Below are 16,457 nucleotides of genomic sequence, written 5' to 3'. Positions count from 1 at the left end.
GTCTAGGAGGGTAAGACCTGTGAGCAGAGCAGATCCCTTTTAAGAGTCAGGAGATGCCTGGAGATGGGGAGGATTCCTGTTCCATGTGAGCGCATTATCTGTTTGCAGTGGAAAGCAAACACGTTAAGCAAAAGCTAGTTGAAAGACTTATTTATAAAGGTGCAAGGAAGCATCAACTAAAGTAGGTACGAATATTTGGAATTAGTTGTTGTTTTTTTAAGCTAAAAACTCTGTATAAATATTTATGAGTAGGAATAGCACTAGTGAGGAAGCAGAGCCATCTCAGAAGGCTTTGTGTCAATCAAAACACTCAGATTAATTCAATCTGATTTAAATTCATAAAAAAGGTGGATCTTTCAGAATGAATCTTACACTGGAAGCAAATGAGGGCAGGAATAAAAGCATCGAGGTTTGGTATGGCATTGAGCTTTTCTGTGATCACTTAAGGTTTAATACAGTGACCGTGTTGTAGCGTCACTCTGGGGAAGATGTGTGGAGGTGGCAAACAGTGTGAGCTGCATCGGGATATCTTGAATGGAGAGAAGGTGCATATTTGGGAAGTGGGGGGGAACTCTGGAAGTGGAAAATGGTCGAACAGGTTTGTTACATACTGCTGTATCTCACTGAGGTTAGGCATGGAAGGGAGTGGAATTCAAGAGCTTGAACCTGACACCTTTCACTGATGGCTTACGCTGCCTGGAATGGGTCCTCCAAGGATGCCCCAGTGATGTACCAGGGGACGTTAAGGTTGGATATGAGAAAAAAGCTCTTCTTGGGAAGAGTGGTGAGGCATTAGCACAGGCTGCCCAGGGAGGTGATGGAGTTACTGCCCTGGAGGTGTTCAGGAACCATGGAGATGTGGCACTGAGGGATGTGGTCAGTGGGCATGGTGGGGATGGGCTGGGGTTGAACTAGACTGTCTTCGTGGTCTATTCCAACCTTAGTGATTCTATGTCCCAAGGACCCTACTTTGCTCTGGGACAATGTGTTGTTCATGGGGTATAGCTTGGTGAACTAGATTTTATCTCAGTGCTTGTCCTGTGCTTTTTCCCATCTTCATTCACTCTGGCATCTATGGAGAGAATTAGGTTTCGGCACACCGGCAAAGCCACAAAAAATGGGAAATGCCTTGGTTAACCACTTTGGATACTACTGAAGTTACACAGGTAAAAAAATAAAACAGTTTCATAGTGGTTCAGGTTGGTTCAGGTTAATCGGCGATGCTTTATCACACCACTTTGTAACCACGGAGCAGGTTTGCTGCTGAAAAATAGTGAAAGCATCATCAGAACTTACACGTGGCTTTAAATTCGTATTGACGTGGATTTGCATGATTCCATCCTCAGCGAGCGTGAATGTGTTTTTGCTGTGATTTACATGGGAGTAAGCTGCAAAACTGCAAATGGAACTGCAGTAAGATTTGAGGGGGGAAAAAAAGATGGAGATGTTTCCTCTTGTGCCTTGAAAGGAATGTTTGAGTGGAATGATAGGCTTTTGTTTTGGTAAAGAGATGGGCTCATGGCAATAAGCACGGTGGGTGACACAGTTCTCCAGCCAAGGCACTTTATTTGTGTTAAAAGAGGCACAGTGTGTCTGGATGTGGATTAGGTACCATGTATTTGATGTGCTGAGGACAGCAGTAAATGCAGCTAAACAAATGTGGGTACTGGATGGGATGGGAAACATTGCAAATGACAGCTGGGTTAACTCAAAGGAGGAGACTGGTTTCTTGATAAGCTGCCTTTTGTCCTAAACTTTCCTCTGTTCCCGCAGAATAAAATGATGATCCTCGTAGTCCTAACAACCACAGCTTTCTGGAAATGTAAAATTACCAGATCTCATTAATGCTGGGCTATATCATTCATCAAAGCACTCCTTATGCCTCATGCTGGCTTCTTTTCTTTCCCCCTCGTAATCTTTCTCTCATTATAAGGATGTGTCTGCCCTTTGGACCTATCTGCTTCCAAGGAGCTGACACCTGCAGAGATATTATTTGGCGAAGACGCGTTAACTCTTTAAGAGTTGAAATGCTGAGCTGAACGGTGGGAGAAACACAACCTGCTGGAAGCTGTTTGCAAAGCTGTAAATACCGGGGTAACAAAGAGCGGGCGGACGATTGCACACCAAGGGGGAGGGAATTGTTTGTGTAACTCTGCTACCAATAAACTATTAGCCCGGCTGTCAGCGGGCTGCACAAGAGGCACTTAATGGCATCCTATTCTCTGTTGCAAAGACGTTGCGAAGATTTCCCGGTGCTTTAGAGACACGCTCCCAACCTAATGTGTTGTGTTGTTTTCTTTTTCCACGTGGGCTTTGTGTAGTTGGAGAACTCGAGAATAAAGATTTCAAAATAAGCCCAACTTGCCATGAAATGAGACCTCGCTGGGGACAAATGACTTTGACACGTTCGTGGATGGTAGTTCTCCAAATGATACTAATAGCTCCACAGCGCCTTTTATCTGAAGAACCGAAGCACTTTGCAAACACTCGTATTGCAGAAGTGCTGCTCTGATCAGATAGTTTAGCCAAATAAATACTGTTTATAAAGGAATTTTCAAAAGAGCTTTCAGAAATACCTGTCAGTGTTTCAGCGTCTTTATTTAGTGTCTGAAGCTCTTATCTCTCTCAGTGGGGGGATGCCAATTTACTGATGTACTTTTCAGTTAGAATCCAAGTTCCGTAAGGCAGATTAGCAGTGAGAAAATGCAAGTCTCTTTGGGAAAAAGAAAGAAAAAAGAATTTGGAAGTTATTTTAAAGTCGATTCTGTAATAAATGGGGCAATTTAGAAGATGTATCAAGGCGCTCCAAAGAAGTCATTGGAAATGGGTAGATCTGTGTTGTTCTAAGCCCCCTAGCTATCGTGCTCTGCAGCTGAGTTGTCCTTTCTCCTCTGTACCCATCTGTGCTTGTCTTAAATTATGCTTCTGTTATCAACTCTATAGGGATCGTGTGTGGTTCTGTCATTATGTGGTGATGAGCACACTAATGTTTTGATCAACATCTAGACTCCTAGACAGAGCTACTGCAGGAAAACGGTTGTTTTTAATGACTTAATTAAAAAGCATTTTTCTTCTATTTAGTATTTGCCAAGCTGCTGACAATATTTTGATAGCTGATATTCATAACTGACATATCATAATAGTTGTCAAAGAGTAATAGCTCGGAGTGTGGTAGGGAAGCTCTGCAGAAATGGGATCGAGTAGAGCCTACGCGGTGCATATGCTGACCATTCCAAATGGGAGTTACCCGCTATCACTTCCTGATCTTTTTTTTCAGTTAACCAAACTTCATTTTTTTTTCTTGTAAGATCACACAGAGAGTGGTAACACTGGAACAGGTCGCCCAAGGAGGCTGTGGATTCCCCATCCCTGGAGGCATTCAAGGCCAGGCTGGATGTGGCTCTGGGCAGCCTGGTCTGGTGGATGGCGACCCTGCACATAGCAGAGGGTTGGAACTGGATGATCATTGTTGCCCTTTTCAATCCAGGCCATTCTATGATTTTAAGATGCACTGATCATCCCAGCAACAAACTGCCTTTCCCTTTCTGTTCTGCTATCCCTTTGTTTCAGATTAGTATTCCAGATGATGTCTTACCAGTTCCTTAAATACCAACAGTGTTCCCTCCCGCACTGAAATATGTAGCATCAAATTAGATCATGTTTCTTTCATGCTCAAGGTGTGCATTGTGATATTCTCCTGTGTGTTGGTAATAGCTTCCATTCTGGTTTCCTCAGCAACTAGTTTTACACATTAACTTTTGTGACGCTGTGATTAAAGAATAGGTAAGAGGAGTCCAGGAGCTCATCCTTATGGAATTTTATTAGTAACCTACTTGCAGACCAGAAGTTCTTCCTCCATAAGTAATTATTTTTCTTCTGTAGTTCATTAACCACTGCACATTCACATTACTGTTTTCCATTATCTCCACCCTGGTGATTTCCTTAATTACTGTATACTTCATTATATCTATCAGGTCCATCGAATATATATTTTTATTATTACTTTTAAAGGAACTTGGTTACTGGAGTGACTTGGCTTCTTTCAGTTTCAGGTCCTTTGTTCCCCAGGACTTGATTTCTAAGACTTAACAGTGAATTCATCTTCTTACTGCCATGCAGATGGTTTGTTCAGGATGTGATATTACACACAATAATGATTGACGAGGATGTAGACCTTTGGCAAGACCGTTATTGGGAATTGGTACAGGATTACAAGAAATCAAGACTAATAATTTTAGTGAAGCACTGGAACTGGTTGCCCAGAGATGTGGTGGATGCTCAGGTTGATGATGCTCAGGTTGATGGTGGATGGTCATTCAAGGTCAGGCTGGATGGGACTCTGAGTACCTGATGGAGCTGTAGGTATTCCTGTTTGTTGAAGGAGTGTTGGACTATGTGACCTTTAAGGGTTCCTTCCAAATCCAATGGTTCTATGATAACACAGTATATAGTGCCTTATCCTATCCGGTCACTGCTGGGCAGCAGTGGGTAGCATCACCTTTCCAAAACTGTTTTTTTTCTCTTTCTCCCCTTATTCTGTCTGGTTTAAGCCACGATCATTCTAGAGTTTGCAGCGGGTTGTGTTTGTTCAATCATTTATTCATACATCCATTCATCTCTTTCTTTTAAAATGGACAAATAACAATGTCAATAAGAACATAATCCAAAACAATGGATGCTTTCCCGATTTCTGCTGTATTACGGTAAGGCAAATGTTAATAGCCAAAATGGAAATATTTTCTGCTGAGGAAAGCATGGCGTGGGCAGAAATCACTTCTAACTATGGAACTGTTCTTTCTCCCATGTCCTACCTGTCTTTAATCTAACTGTATTGATGGATATTATGGCTTCATTTTTGGGTACGTTTAGTCCAACCACCAACCCATCACCTCCATGCCACTAAACCAGCACTCTTAATTGCTCCCATCCCTGTTGCTTAAATTCTGCATCCTCTGCTTTCTCTCCCTCCCTGTACAGAGCAAGGAGATGGAGCATCCAGGCACCTTTATATATAAAAACATGATGCACAACCTGATGGGTGACAGGGGACTGATGTGAGGTTTTGGGATCCCACCCCCTTTCACATCCACAGTTCACCTGCTCAGGTGGATCCATTCCATTTCCCATAAGGGCAATCTGCTTTCCTAGTCCTCAGTGTGATTTCTCTTGGCAGCCAAACTGGATGTGGTTGACAGATTATGTCTGAGAAGGGCTGCAGTAATTGCTCGTTCTGTTCAGTGACTGTGTCAATGACAGATGGTCACACTGAATGTTTAAAATGCTCAGGACCTCTGGATGATCCCCACGTTTACGGACAACAAACTTTGCCAACGCTTTTCTGTTCTCTATTAGCGGAAGAATATAAAATATGTCTTTAAATGACTATTTTTTCCCCTTGCATCCTAAGCATGTTCTGCTGGGTTTGTACTTTCCTGAAACATTCTTGGGTTGTTTTTTTTTTCTTCTTCTTTTCTTTTTTTTTCCTATTAAAGAAAGTCTCAAGATGTTCGTACAGACTGGCATAAGTGGGTGCCAACTGCTCTTGCAGACTTGTTAACAAATTTATTTTTGCCTGAGAATGGCACATATGGCCCAGAACGGAAATATTAGGGTCTGTAGTCTTTGTGAGGGCTGGCAGATATTGTCTTTAAAGAAATGGCATTTAGGTCACTTAAATTTCAGGGGTTTTTTTGTTTGTTTTTTGTTTTTTTAACCGATGGTCTTCAATCATTTAAGAACCCCCTGACAGCTCTGGAGGAAAAAAAAATACAAACCAGAAGACAGGAAAGCAGCCAATTTATTTATGGTATCCCTTTATTTCAGTTTAGCAGCTGCAGACAGGGTAAGTTGGTTTATGGGAGTGGATTTTGCAGACCACAAATTGCCTGCAGATCTGGGTTGAGGATGGCTTGGCTGACCTGCTGGGTGTGAGTTTGGTTCTATTCTACCTCACAGTGCTTCATGTTTTCATAGAATCATATCAGAGAATCATAGAAGGGTCTGGGTTGAAAAGGACCACAATGATCACCTGGTTTCAGCTCCCCTTCTATGTGCAGGGTCACCAACCACAAGACCAGGCTGCCCAGAGCCACATCCAGCCTGGCCTTGAATGCCTGCAGAGATGGGGCATCCACAGCCTCCTTGGGCAACCTGTTCCAGTGTGACACCACCCTCTGGGTGAAAAACTTCTTCCTAATATCTAACCTGAACCTCCCCTGTCTCAGTTTAAAACCATTCCCCCTTGTTCTATCACTGTCTGCCCGTGTAATCAGTCATTCCCCTTCCTGTTTAAGTATATACTCCCTTCAAGTACTGGGAGGCCACAATGAGGTCTCCCCAGAGTCTTCTCTTTTCCAGGACAAACAATCCCAGTTCACTCAACCTTTCCTCATAGGAGAGGTTCTCCAGCCCTCTGATCATCATCCAAGAGGGGCAACACATGGCTGTTACAAATCCAGTGAGAAACAAGCAATGAATCCCTCCAAACTCTGTTATTCTGGATGGCACCTCTACCCAGAATGTCTCAAGGGATGTTCCAGGGATGGACCGTCCTCAGCTTCTCTGGGCAGCTTTGCCAGTGCCTCACCACCCTCTGAGTCAAGACTTTCCTTGCTGTCTTAGCTCTTGGCTCTCTCTGCAGTGACCTAGGGAGCACTGTAATATCTTTAGCAAGCTTATCACGCGTGATCAGATTTGTACATTCAGCCAGTGCATGCGGCAAACGGGCTTACAGTGAATTTCCTGCTGTTGCAAGCCATTCTGAGGGACGTCTGGATAATTGTCCTATCTGCATATGTGAAAAGGAAAAGGAAATGATTACATCCCCAGCCTTATTTAAAGGAGTGAAGGTTGTTCAGAAGATCTGGAGGGAGGAGATTGACGCAACTAGGATACGTTTAAATCAAATCAGTAAATTAATCAACATCTCGTTATGGTTGCGTAGCGTGCTAGGCTTAATTACAGAAAAATGGTAACTGATGTGTGTATGCGCGTATATATATGTATCTGGAGGAATATCTCAGCATGGTTGGACTGGGATGCACGAGGGGAGCAGGCCAGGGGATGGGTAAGTCTGCCACCACCTTTCAGTGGGGGATGTGGATGGATTTGGAGCTCGAGATGCCTCTTGCATCTCCATCAGTGTGCACTGGTTTCCTTTGACTCAGTGTCCGTGTGTGTGCTGCGGTGTTTTGCTGTTTTTAAGTCATATGGCTGTTTTTCTCTGTTCCTTACTTAATTTCCTTGATGAATTTATCAGTGCCACCACTCCTTCTCCTTCGCTTGGAATTTTCAGACCTTGATTTCTTGTTTTCTTGTTTTAGTGGGAAGATATTGGGGCAGATGGATATCATCTTCTGCGCTTCTTCCAGCTGCTTTCTTTTGTTTTTGCTTGCAGCTCTGTTTTGGAAGTGAGGATCTCTAGATGGCAAAGATGGCTCTCAAATGACTGTCCCAGTCCTGACCTGGATGCTGAGATCAGCAACAATTGCATGAGTGAAATCGGGTTGATACCAGCCTAGAATTAAATATGCTAAAATAAGTCCTAGGCTGGGACTTGCAGAATCCATTCTTCCTGGTGCTTCACAGCATTTATAATCAGAATTGTCAAAAACATTAATGTTTTCTGTTGTTAGGGGATGAAGATTACTCTTGAGGTTCTCCTTGCTGGCATGGATGGGGTGGGTGGGCAGACCCTTGCTTGGCTTCTGCATGATCTGGATAATAGTAGGGCCTGATTGTGGCCATCCTGCTGCTTTCCTGGGGCTCCAACTTGCTTTGTTGGACATCTCTACATCTAACCATAGCACAGCCACGTTATAACCCACTTTTATGCAAGTTCCTTAGTTAGAAGGCTGAATTACTCTGTTTTCATCACTTTCTCTCAGTCTTCTGCATACAGAGGAATTATCAAAAGATGGTATTGAACCTTCAGGGAAAGAAGTGATATATAAAAAATCCTCACTTTGGAATAAAAAAACAAACAACAAACCCATGAACTCTGTGCATGTGGGGTAAGCAGTGCTCGTTTGACACGCTCTGGGAGGGAGGTTTTATTGTAGTACCTATTAGGAATGCCAAACCAGACACAACGAAGCTCACCAGGAAACATCTGAGCGTGCCAGCATCAGCAGCACACGCAGCCATTGGCAAGAAGACCAAATACACAGCAGCTGTTGGCCTCTTTCCATGCTATCCGTGTTAAGCATCTTTGTGTCACAGGAGATTTGAAAGCTCTCCGAACACCGCTGGGAAACCCTCCGTGGTTTGAGTGCCTCAAGTGCTTGTGTTGCTCTTCCCTACCCTGCTGTAGCTGCTCCAGATTATTTGATCTACTATTGTGGGTAGTCAGTCCTGGGATTGATGGCTTTGCAATAAAGTCAGACTTCCAGCAAGGTCTGCACTGTTTCAGCACTGCTCTGTTTTCTAATATAATCGGAGAGATTAATTACTCTTGAAAATTACTTTTTTTTTGCATTTCGATGGAGATGAAAAAAAAAGAACTATGTAAAAAGGAAAGAATGTACCATCTGCCTTGCCTTGCAGGATGCCAAAGTTGCTCAACCCAGCCCAGAAAAGTCCAGCTAAAGTTGGACCAAACCATAGTTAAAAGTGGAGTGCTTTGGATCTCTGGCGGTCTCTATTCCATCTCATTGGCTGTCAAATGGTTTTATGTAGAACGAATTCTGCACAGGAAGGTCATGTCGAGGGACGTGATTTAGTGGGAACTATTGGCGATAGGTGGACGGTTGGAATGGATGATTTGGGGGTCTTTCTCAGCTTTGGGATTTCTATCCAAAATCAGTGGAAGCTGCACTGAAGTTTGTTCTCAAATACTATTTGTATTTAATTGTCAATCTGTTACCTGGTGTCTTCAATGGTCTTGAGGACTCGTCTTTCTCATTATGTTTGTCTTAGGATGTATTTTAATGACTTGCTTTCCTATAGGGGTGGTGATGATGATGAAATACCCAGCAGAAGTTGGGTGACCTTAGGAACCAGAGTCTTAGGAAGAGGATGGAATCCCACTTCAGTGGGATGAAATGCAGGGTACACACACATGGGGTTTGAGAAATTTCAGCTATAAACTAGGAGCTAATCAATTGGAAATGACGGAGGAGAAGAAGTGGTGATTATACCACCAGTTGATTACAGAGTGACTTTGAGATGCTCAAGTAATGCTGCTCAGGGGAGGAAGAAAAAAAAAAAGGCAAATGCAACCCAGGCAGAGATTGGAAGGCATTAATGTCACTGTGTAAGTCCCTGAGATTCTGGAACAGTGGGTGCAGTTTCTGGCTGCTTCTGTTATGGGTGAGGGGGAAAAAGATCATTTCATACCAGCAAAGTAGTCAGTAAGGTGATGTTTACCAAAGGCATGATGTTCCTCAAGTGGGGGTGAAGAGCTACTTGCTAGTAAACAGTAAATGGTATTGCTACAGAGAGGTGAAAACCAGCCAAAAATAGATTTAATCCAAGGGTTGGAAGAAGGTTTCTAAGAAGTAGAGGAGTGAGCTCTGAGCAGTGAAGGCCAGAAACGTCTGGTGTTTGTGCTTATGATGGTTACAGAGGGGCAGATGTGGGAGATGGGGCTCAGTTGCTGAAGGAGAAACTTAATGACCCTGGAAATCCTTTCCAGTTTTTTATCCTCATTTGACACGCTTCATGTTTTTAATTCAGTTTGTATTTAAATGGGGGACTTTCAAAGCAGTTACAGGGAATGTTTTCCAGAATCAGCCCCTGTTTGCTGTGGTCAGTTTGAGCTGCAAATGAAAGAAATGTGATCTTTACTGTAGGAAGAAGCTACTGCTATTGTCTCTTGTAGAAACCAATACATTTTTGTTGTTACCGGAGCATTCTTGAAGTCTGAGAAATGATGAAATCTTTAATAACTCTGTGCTTGACGCTGTTCTCCTGGGCTTGTGGCAGATATCAGGTTTTAGAGATACTGTTGAAATTAACTTGGAAACAGGAGATGTCAGACAAAAAAAACAAAACAACGACATGAAAATCCTCCAAAATGGGCAAAGTCGAGAAGAAATAGTCCATAATTACTGCTGTAACTCAGAAAGTGTGGTCTGTGTTCAATAACTCTTGTCAGTCTGGAAGGAGGGAAGAAAAAAAAACATGCTGAAAGAATCTGAATTACATAAATAATGAAAGAGCTAAAAATGCCTTGGTTTTGTAATGTAGATGAAGGCAAGGTGTCATGGCAGGAACACATTTACATATTAGAATTATTTAATTATCGTATCTTGTCCTCTAAAGAAGCAAAAGGGCCATGAATATTCATGCCTTCAATTAAAATATTAATGATGGAGTGATACTTGGGTTTTTAGGTCTCCAAACACCCATAAACTGTTTTATTTAAATGCAGGGAGGAGCGGAGGGGGAGTGGATGTGGAGAAGGAATTGCCTTTTGGTTTTCAGGGTGCAGAGGCTCCAGTGTTCTCCTTGAAGAAGACACCACTGGCTCCACATTTGCTCCATCCCAGTGATTTCTTCAACCATACTCGTTTCATTTCATCAGCTTCTGTTGCGGACAGGGACACCAGGGAGAGACTCAAACTCATGGGTACTCTAGTGTTGATTTTATTAACAAGCTCAGTACAGCAGACATACAGAGCTCAGGTCACTCCTAGTGAATGGCATCCAAGCTATACGAAGGTCCTATATTTATATGATCAGAAAAACATGACATCACTTATGTTATCCATTCTCAAGACTAATTATTAATAGATCATCAGTTCTTCTTCTTCAATGCTGTTTCCCATCTTAGGATCTGGTTTGCGCCGGTTTTCATGCTTCACGTGTTATTCTTCTTTCATCTAAGCTATCCGGTCTTGACCAGTCCATTCCATCTGTCTCATGATCTTCTTTCATCCAAGCTATCCAAGCTAGACCAGTCCATTCCATCTGTCTCATGATCACCAACTTATTAACTACTAAATGACAATGTCAGCACTATTTTTGTCTTACTCTACTGTTTATGATTTCACAAAGTCTAACACCCCTACATGGGTCATGGTTCGGGGCTGTACAGGGGATAAATGAGTAGCATATTGGCTGAGAACTTTACCATTTTCCCTATCAGCTTCATTGCAGTGAGCACAATTTGGTGTTGCCAGCTTAGACTACAGCTTCCTGCTGGCTTTAAATTAAAGAAAGCGAAGGTTTAAGTGGTACCTAAATAGTCAGGTTGCGGGCAGCTAGTAAATATCTCCAGTTGGTGAACAGTCCTGAAGAGGAGTGTGCAGATCTTCTAGCAGTAAAGCATTATGAATGGTTGCCCGAGAATTATTCATCCAGCCCTTACAACTGGTTTTGCTAATGGAGAGGAATTCTACAAGGATAACAAGGGAGAAGAAATCTGATGTTTCTTTTTAATTATCGGTAAGAAGAAGAGCATACATCTCATTTATATGAACACAAGTAATGAAACTGTTCAGGGTACACAATTAACTGAATGGATACAAGCCTTTTGGCTGTTACTTTGCGTGGAGCTAAACATAACGTAGAAATAACTGACAGTATGCTCCGGTCTAAGTAAGAGGGCTTACTGTGTTCAGTTTTAGGTCCCTCACTACAAGAAAGGAATTGAGCCCTGGGGCATGTCCAGAGAAGGGTCTGGAGCACAAATGTTATGGGGAATGTCTGAGGGAACTGGGGTTGTGTTCATTTCACAAGAGTGGGAAATTCAGAGGTGTTCATTGGTGCCAGTAGATATTGGTATGCTCTGGCTTGTATACAGCAGAGCTGTCCACCATTTCTGTGCCTGAGCCACCAAATTCATCCCTCGGTAATATTTGCATGGACTCGTGCTTATAGATGTGCCCACCCCAAAATGCACTTCAGTTAAATCAGTTCTATGATAGCTCTCCTTTTGATTTGTTACAAGAGGTGACTGAAAACTAGGACATTTTGTACATAGAACCTGGCTAGTGAGAAGTTCCAAGTGCTTACTGTTCTTAAGGCAATTTTGACTTTTTATAGCATCTGGACTTATGATGTAGGTCTGGATGCTGTGAAACAGTGATACCCAGAGATTTTGGACCAGATTGCATTTAGTGTATCTATTTTGTTCGACTCAATTCATGCATACCAGGAAGAACTGGGAAGAGATGAAATTGCATCGGTGTAAAAACTGCTGTTGTTATTCTGTGGCACTGAAGCTGCAGAAGAAGCCACGAGTGCTTCAGTCACTTGCTTTGAAGCTGTGCTGAAGGCATGTAACGGAGCTTGAAATGAAGTATGGCGTCATCTGAGGTGGAAAAGGCCTTCAAGATGATGAAGTTGAACCACTTAAAATGGATTGTGATGCCACCTAGCTGATTGCATTCTCAACGGAGGTGATCGCTGTTGATATTTAAGCATTTCAAAGGATGGGAAGCAACCTGAGTTCTGCTGCTGTAAATCAGTGACCATTTCTACTACGGTGCCGTGTCCCTGGAGTTGTTGGAGGCCAGGTTGGATAACCCCTGGCAGCCTCATCTGCTGAGTGGCAGCCCTGCCCATAGCAGGGAGTTGAGACTAGATGAGCTTTAAGGTCCCTTCCAACCCGAGCCATTCTTTGATTCTAGGATAAGTCTGATTTTAAAAAAAAAGAAGGGAATTTGGCAGAATCATGAGCTGTCCCTGCCAAGAATGTGAGGGACATCATGAGAAATGACGGCATTGCAAAGGCTTTTGGAGGATTGAAGAAGGGTAGAAGAGCCTTTTTGATTCGCTGCCGGGGAGCTTTGAAAGGCTGATTTAAAAGACAGAGCGAAGATGCCCTAAGTGGTAAGCATCAAGGAGAGCATTCAGTATCTTGAGCTATTTCAGTATTGACACACAGAAGCTTTTTGTGGTTCCTGGTGGTGAAAGAATCTTATGCATGTGAAGAGTTAAACGGAGCTCTTGGCAGCGAGGGCATGAATGCTGCGTAGCCCTTCTTGCATTTGTTTTGAACTTTAAAAACAACAGCCTGATTAGTTGGAGCAGGTTTCCCCCAGGGGATGGCTATGGAGCGTAATTTCATTACAAAATACACTGCTTGGAGATGAACTGGAGTTGGTTTTTTTTTTTAATGCACCCTAAGGGATTTGACATTTCTATTTCTTGACATTTCTCTCATTGTTAGAATAGCTTCTTTGTGCTTTGTGCATTTCCTCCCCCGGTGAAGCTGTAGCTGTCTCCTTGAAGCTTGGAGCATCTTTTCTTGTAGGTAAAGCTGGCAATAGTTTGAATTAGTTCAACAGGACGGCTGGAAAAGGAGGGTACGCTGCAGTGCTTAAATGTGTAGTATAAAGCAGTAGTCCATTGAACATGGGTACATTTAAAACCGTCATTAGGAAAGGATGTTACCTGGCAAAGAAAGGTGTAAAAATAGCAGTGGGTTACTCAGAGGTCTGGCCTAGGGTGTGGTGCATGCGACAAAAGTAGCAGCCGTGACAATCTTGTTCAGAATCCAATTATTTTTAGAATAATGGATGTTTGTATGATATTTTTTCTGTCTTCAGCTGCTTCTCTCCACCATTCTCCTCTGCAGTCTTTGAGTTAAGTGGGAGCATCGCAGCCCAGCACTGAAGGGCTTTGTCATTTTTCCTTTGCAGCAGAAGAGAGTAGGTACCTTTGCACCTTCATCTGCAGTGATCCCATAAGGGGCATGTCACGTTGCATTCTAGTAATAGGCACCAGTCTTCTGGCAGAGTTTACAGCATTACATCTACTCTCACATTTCTGCCAGTTAGGGATCTTAGCAGGTATTAACCTCTGCAGCCAAAGTCCCTGTTGTAATTCTATTCTACAGGCAAAGCCATTGGTTTAACCAGTTATTGCGTGGTGTGCTTGGAGAGCATAGCTTTGTTTTAATGCTATAAAGCTGTTTTGCATTAGGTTTGATTCAGGGGTAGTTGTTGGCAGGCCTTGTAGCCTCAGTGGCAAAGGTGGCTGTCAGAGGCTGATGGTTTCCAGCCTTACTTCTTCCGGACTCTTCTTCTACTCGAACATGACCAAGTTTTGTGTGTGTGTGTATAAATAGGGGAGATCTTCACTCCATCAGCTGGTTGGTGGCAAGGGGCACTCAGTCACCTTTCCTTCCTACACCTGTTGACTTTCTGTGCACTTGGATAGCTGAGTCAAGCAACAGCCGTACCTAAAAATCCCATTATTAAATGGTTGGATATTAGGAAGAAATTCTTCTCAGAAAGAGTGTTTAGGCATTAGACAGGCTGCCATTAGACTGGCTGCCATGAAGTGGTGGAGTCAGAATCCCTATTGGCATTCAAGAGACGTGTAGATGTGGTACTCAGGGACATGATTTAGTGGGCACTATTGGTGGTAGGTGAGTGGTTGGACTGGAGGATCCCAGAGGTCTTTTCCAACCTTAATGGTCCTGTGATTCTTGGAAAAGGATGGAAGTTCCTTCTTGAAGAGCAAGCAATTTTTAGCTGATGTCAGTGCATTGATTTATATCAAAGGCCATGGGTTGGAGCGTGGAGTGTCATTGCGATTGCCCAGCAATGTTCTGTTGAACAGCTGGACTTGCCATCAGCTTTTGGGGTGCAGAACCCACAGAGGACCCGTGCTTGCCCACTCCTTGGTGCCAACAGGTAACTTCTTTCTCTGCACCCTGCGGCACAGCACCTTGCTGTAGGAGTGTAATATAGATCTTAAAATTCTGGGGGAGGTGGGAAGCCATTTAGTTCTGCAGTTTCTCCTGTGTTGTGGGACCTTTGTATTACTGAGTGTCACTCGGAATAACACAGCTCCCTTTCTGTGTTGGAGCCTGGCTGCTTTCCTCACTTGTAAGTAGCCCTTGTAGGGGAAAAACAGGAGGGAAAGTGCTGTCTGAGCAGTCCTCCCCATCAGATGAGGATTCTTCTGCCTCTGATTCTTTTCTTGATGAGCGTTAGTTTTTCAAAGCTAAGTTTTGTGGCTCTTTGAAGCTGAAAGGTTAAGACCACAGCAGAGGGGGACCTCTGAACTCAGTACTCCTTCACTCCTTTCAGATGCAGAACGTCTTATATCTATTTTTAAAGAGAGAATCTTGGATTTCCGGACTGCAGTGACAGATGATAGAACACAGCTTGGAAATACTGTTTTCCGGGCTTCTCAGCATTGCTGCAAGAAGAAACTTCCACTCTTAGGGAGTGTACACCTTGACATGGGAACAACTTGGTTTCGTGCCCATTCCTCTGCCGCCTTGATGCCTAATTGCAGCCGTTAGACTTGGCTTGGCACTCAGTGCATTAGGATGCTATCAGTGAAGGAAAGGCTGTTGTTGCTGATGAAGGTCTTTTAAAATAAGGAAATGACTGCTGTGTGAATGGCTTTTTATACATGTACCTTTATACATGCACAGCAGTAACAGCAAATAAAGATGGTAATGTAGAAAGCGGAGCAAATAGGAGTTAACTGGTCAAAATTTAGGAGGAATCTTCAGTGCCACGTCTTTAGAAATGTACAGAAACATGCAGCAAAGCCCGGACATTCTCCTTTCTAGAGCTTGTTGTATTAGGTGTGGTGTGATCCTGACACACTGACTCCTGTGAAATTGTTTTTTATTAAAGTCACCGGGTTATTTCTTGCGCTAGCGCTAGCTTTGATTAAGCACCATATTAGGGTCATATCCAGGAATAACAGCATTTCTAAATCCCAGGTTGTATTTGAGAGAATTGTGATTAAAGTTCCGTCTGTTTTCCTGCAATTCCTAATGTGTGCTCGGGTTGAGTTACCTCGTTTTTATTGGTGCTGGAGTTCACTTTGAGCCCCTTGCGATTTCATGCCAATATCGGTGGCAGTCTCCAGAGGGAGGCAATTTTGCATTAAAATGCAAGAAATGAAAGCTATAGCAAAATTAACACAGGGGTCTACAATTTCTAGTGACTTAATAGCCACAGTGTTGGTCGTTTTCTACAACCTAATTCATCTTTGATTGAATTTCAGGCAAAACAAAGCAGGAAGCATAAGGAGGTGGGGAAACCCATCTAAAAGAGATTATGGATGAACAGGTTGAAAAATGCTGCCTGACAGGTCATACTCCGAGCAATCTGATAATCCCTGCAGGAGCTGGGAGTTGGTTTTGTGCATTTTGTGCGCTGCCATGGACAATCCATTGCAGTTCCCTTGGGGAAAACCCATGTTATTAGTAGGGATCATTCTGCATATTGCTGGGAAATGAATTAATTCACACTAGTGTACGCACAGATGAGGGATAAGGCTGTTCTGTTGCTGTTGTAAATATGTAAAGGCAGAACGATGTTGAATAATTAAGATGGATAAGTGTTGCCTTGTCTCCACGTACCAGATTTGTTTTCAATCGAAGGATTGCTAATGTTATCTTTGTTAAAATAATAAATAATAATAGGAAGGGGAAAAGAAGTCCAGGACAGCTATTTTGAAAAACATTTGGGAAACAAACCAGCTGCATACAGTTGGTGAGTCACATTGGGTTGGAAGGGATATGAGATAAGTCCAGC

General features: G+C 43.0%; 1 protein-coding gene across 1 annotated transcript in view; it reads left to right on the top strand.

The window, feature by feature from the left end:
* Positions 1-16,457, top strand: part of EXOC4 (exocyst complex component 4) — a 390,126-nt gene that overhangs the window by 148,539 nt on the left and 225,130 nt on the right. The window lies entirely within an intron of this gene.

The sequence above is a fragment of the Excalfactoria chinensis genome, chromosome 1, assembly GCF_039878825.1.
Source record: "Excalfactoria chinensis isolate bCotChi1 chromosome 1, bCotChi1.hap2, whole genome shotgun sequence".
Taxonomy (NCBI): Eukaryota; Metazoa; Chordata; class Aves; order Galliformes; family Phasianidae; genus Excalfactoria; species Excalfactoria chinensis.
This window is presented reverse-complemented; position numbering and strand designations above follow the sequence as displayed.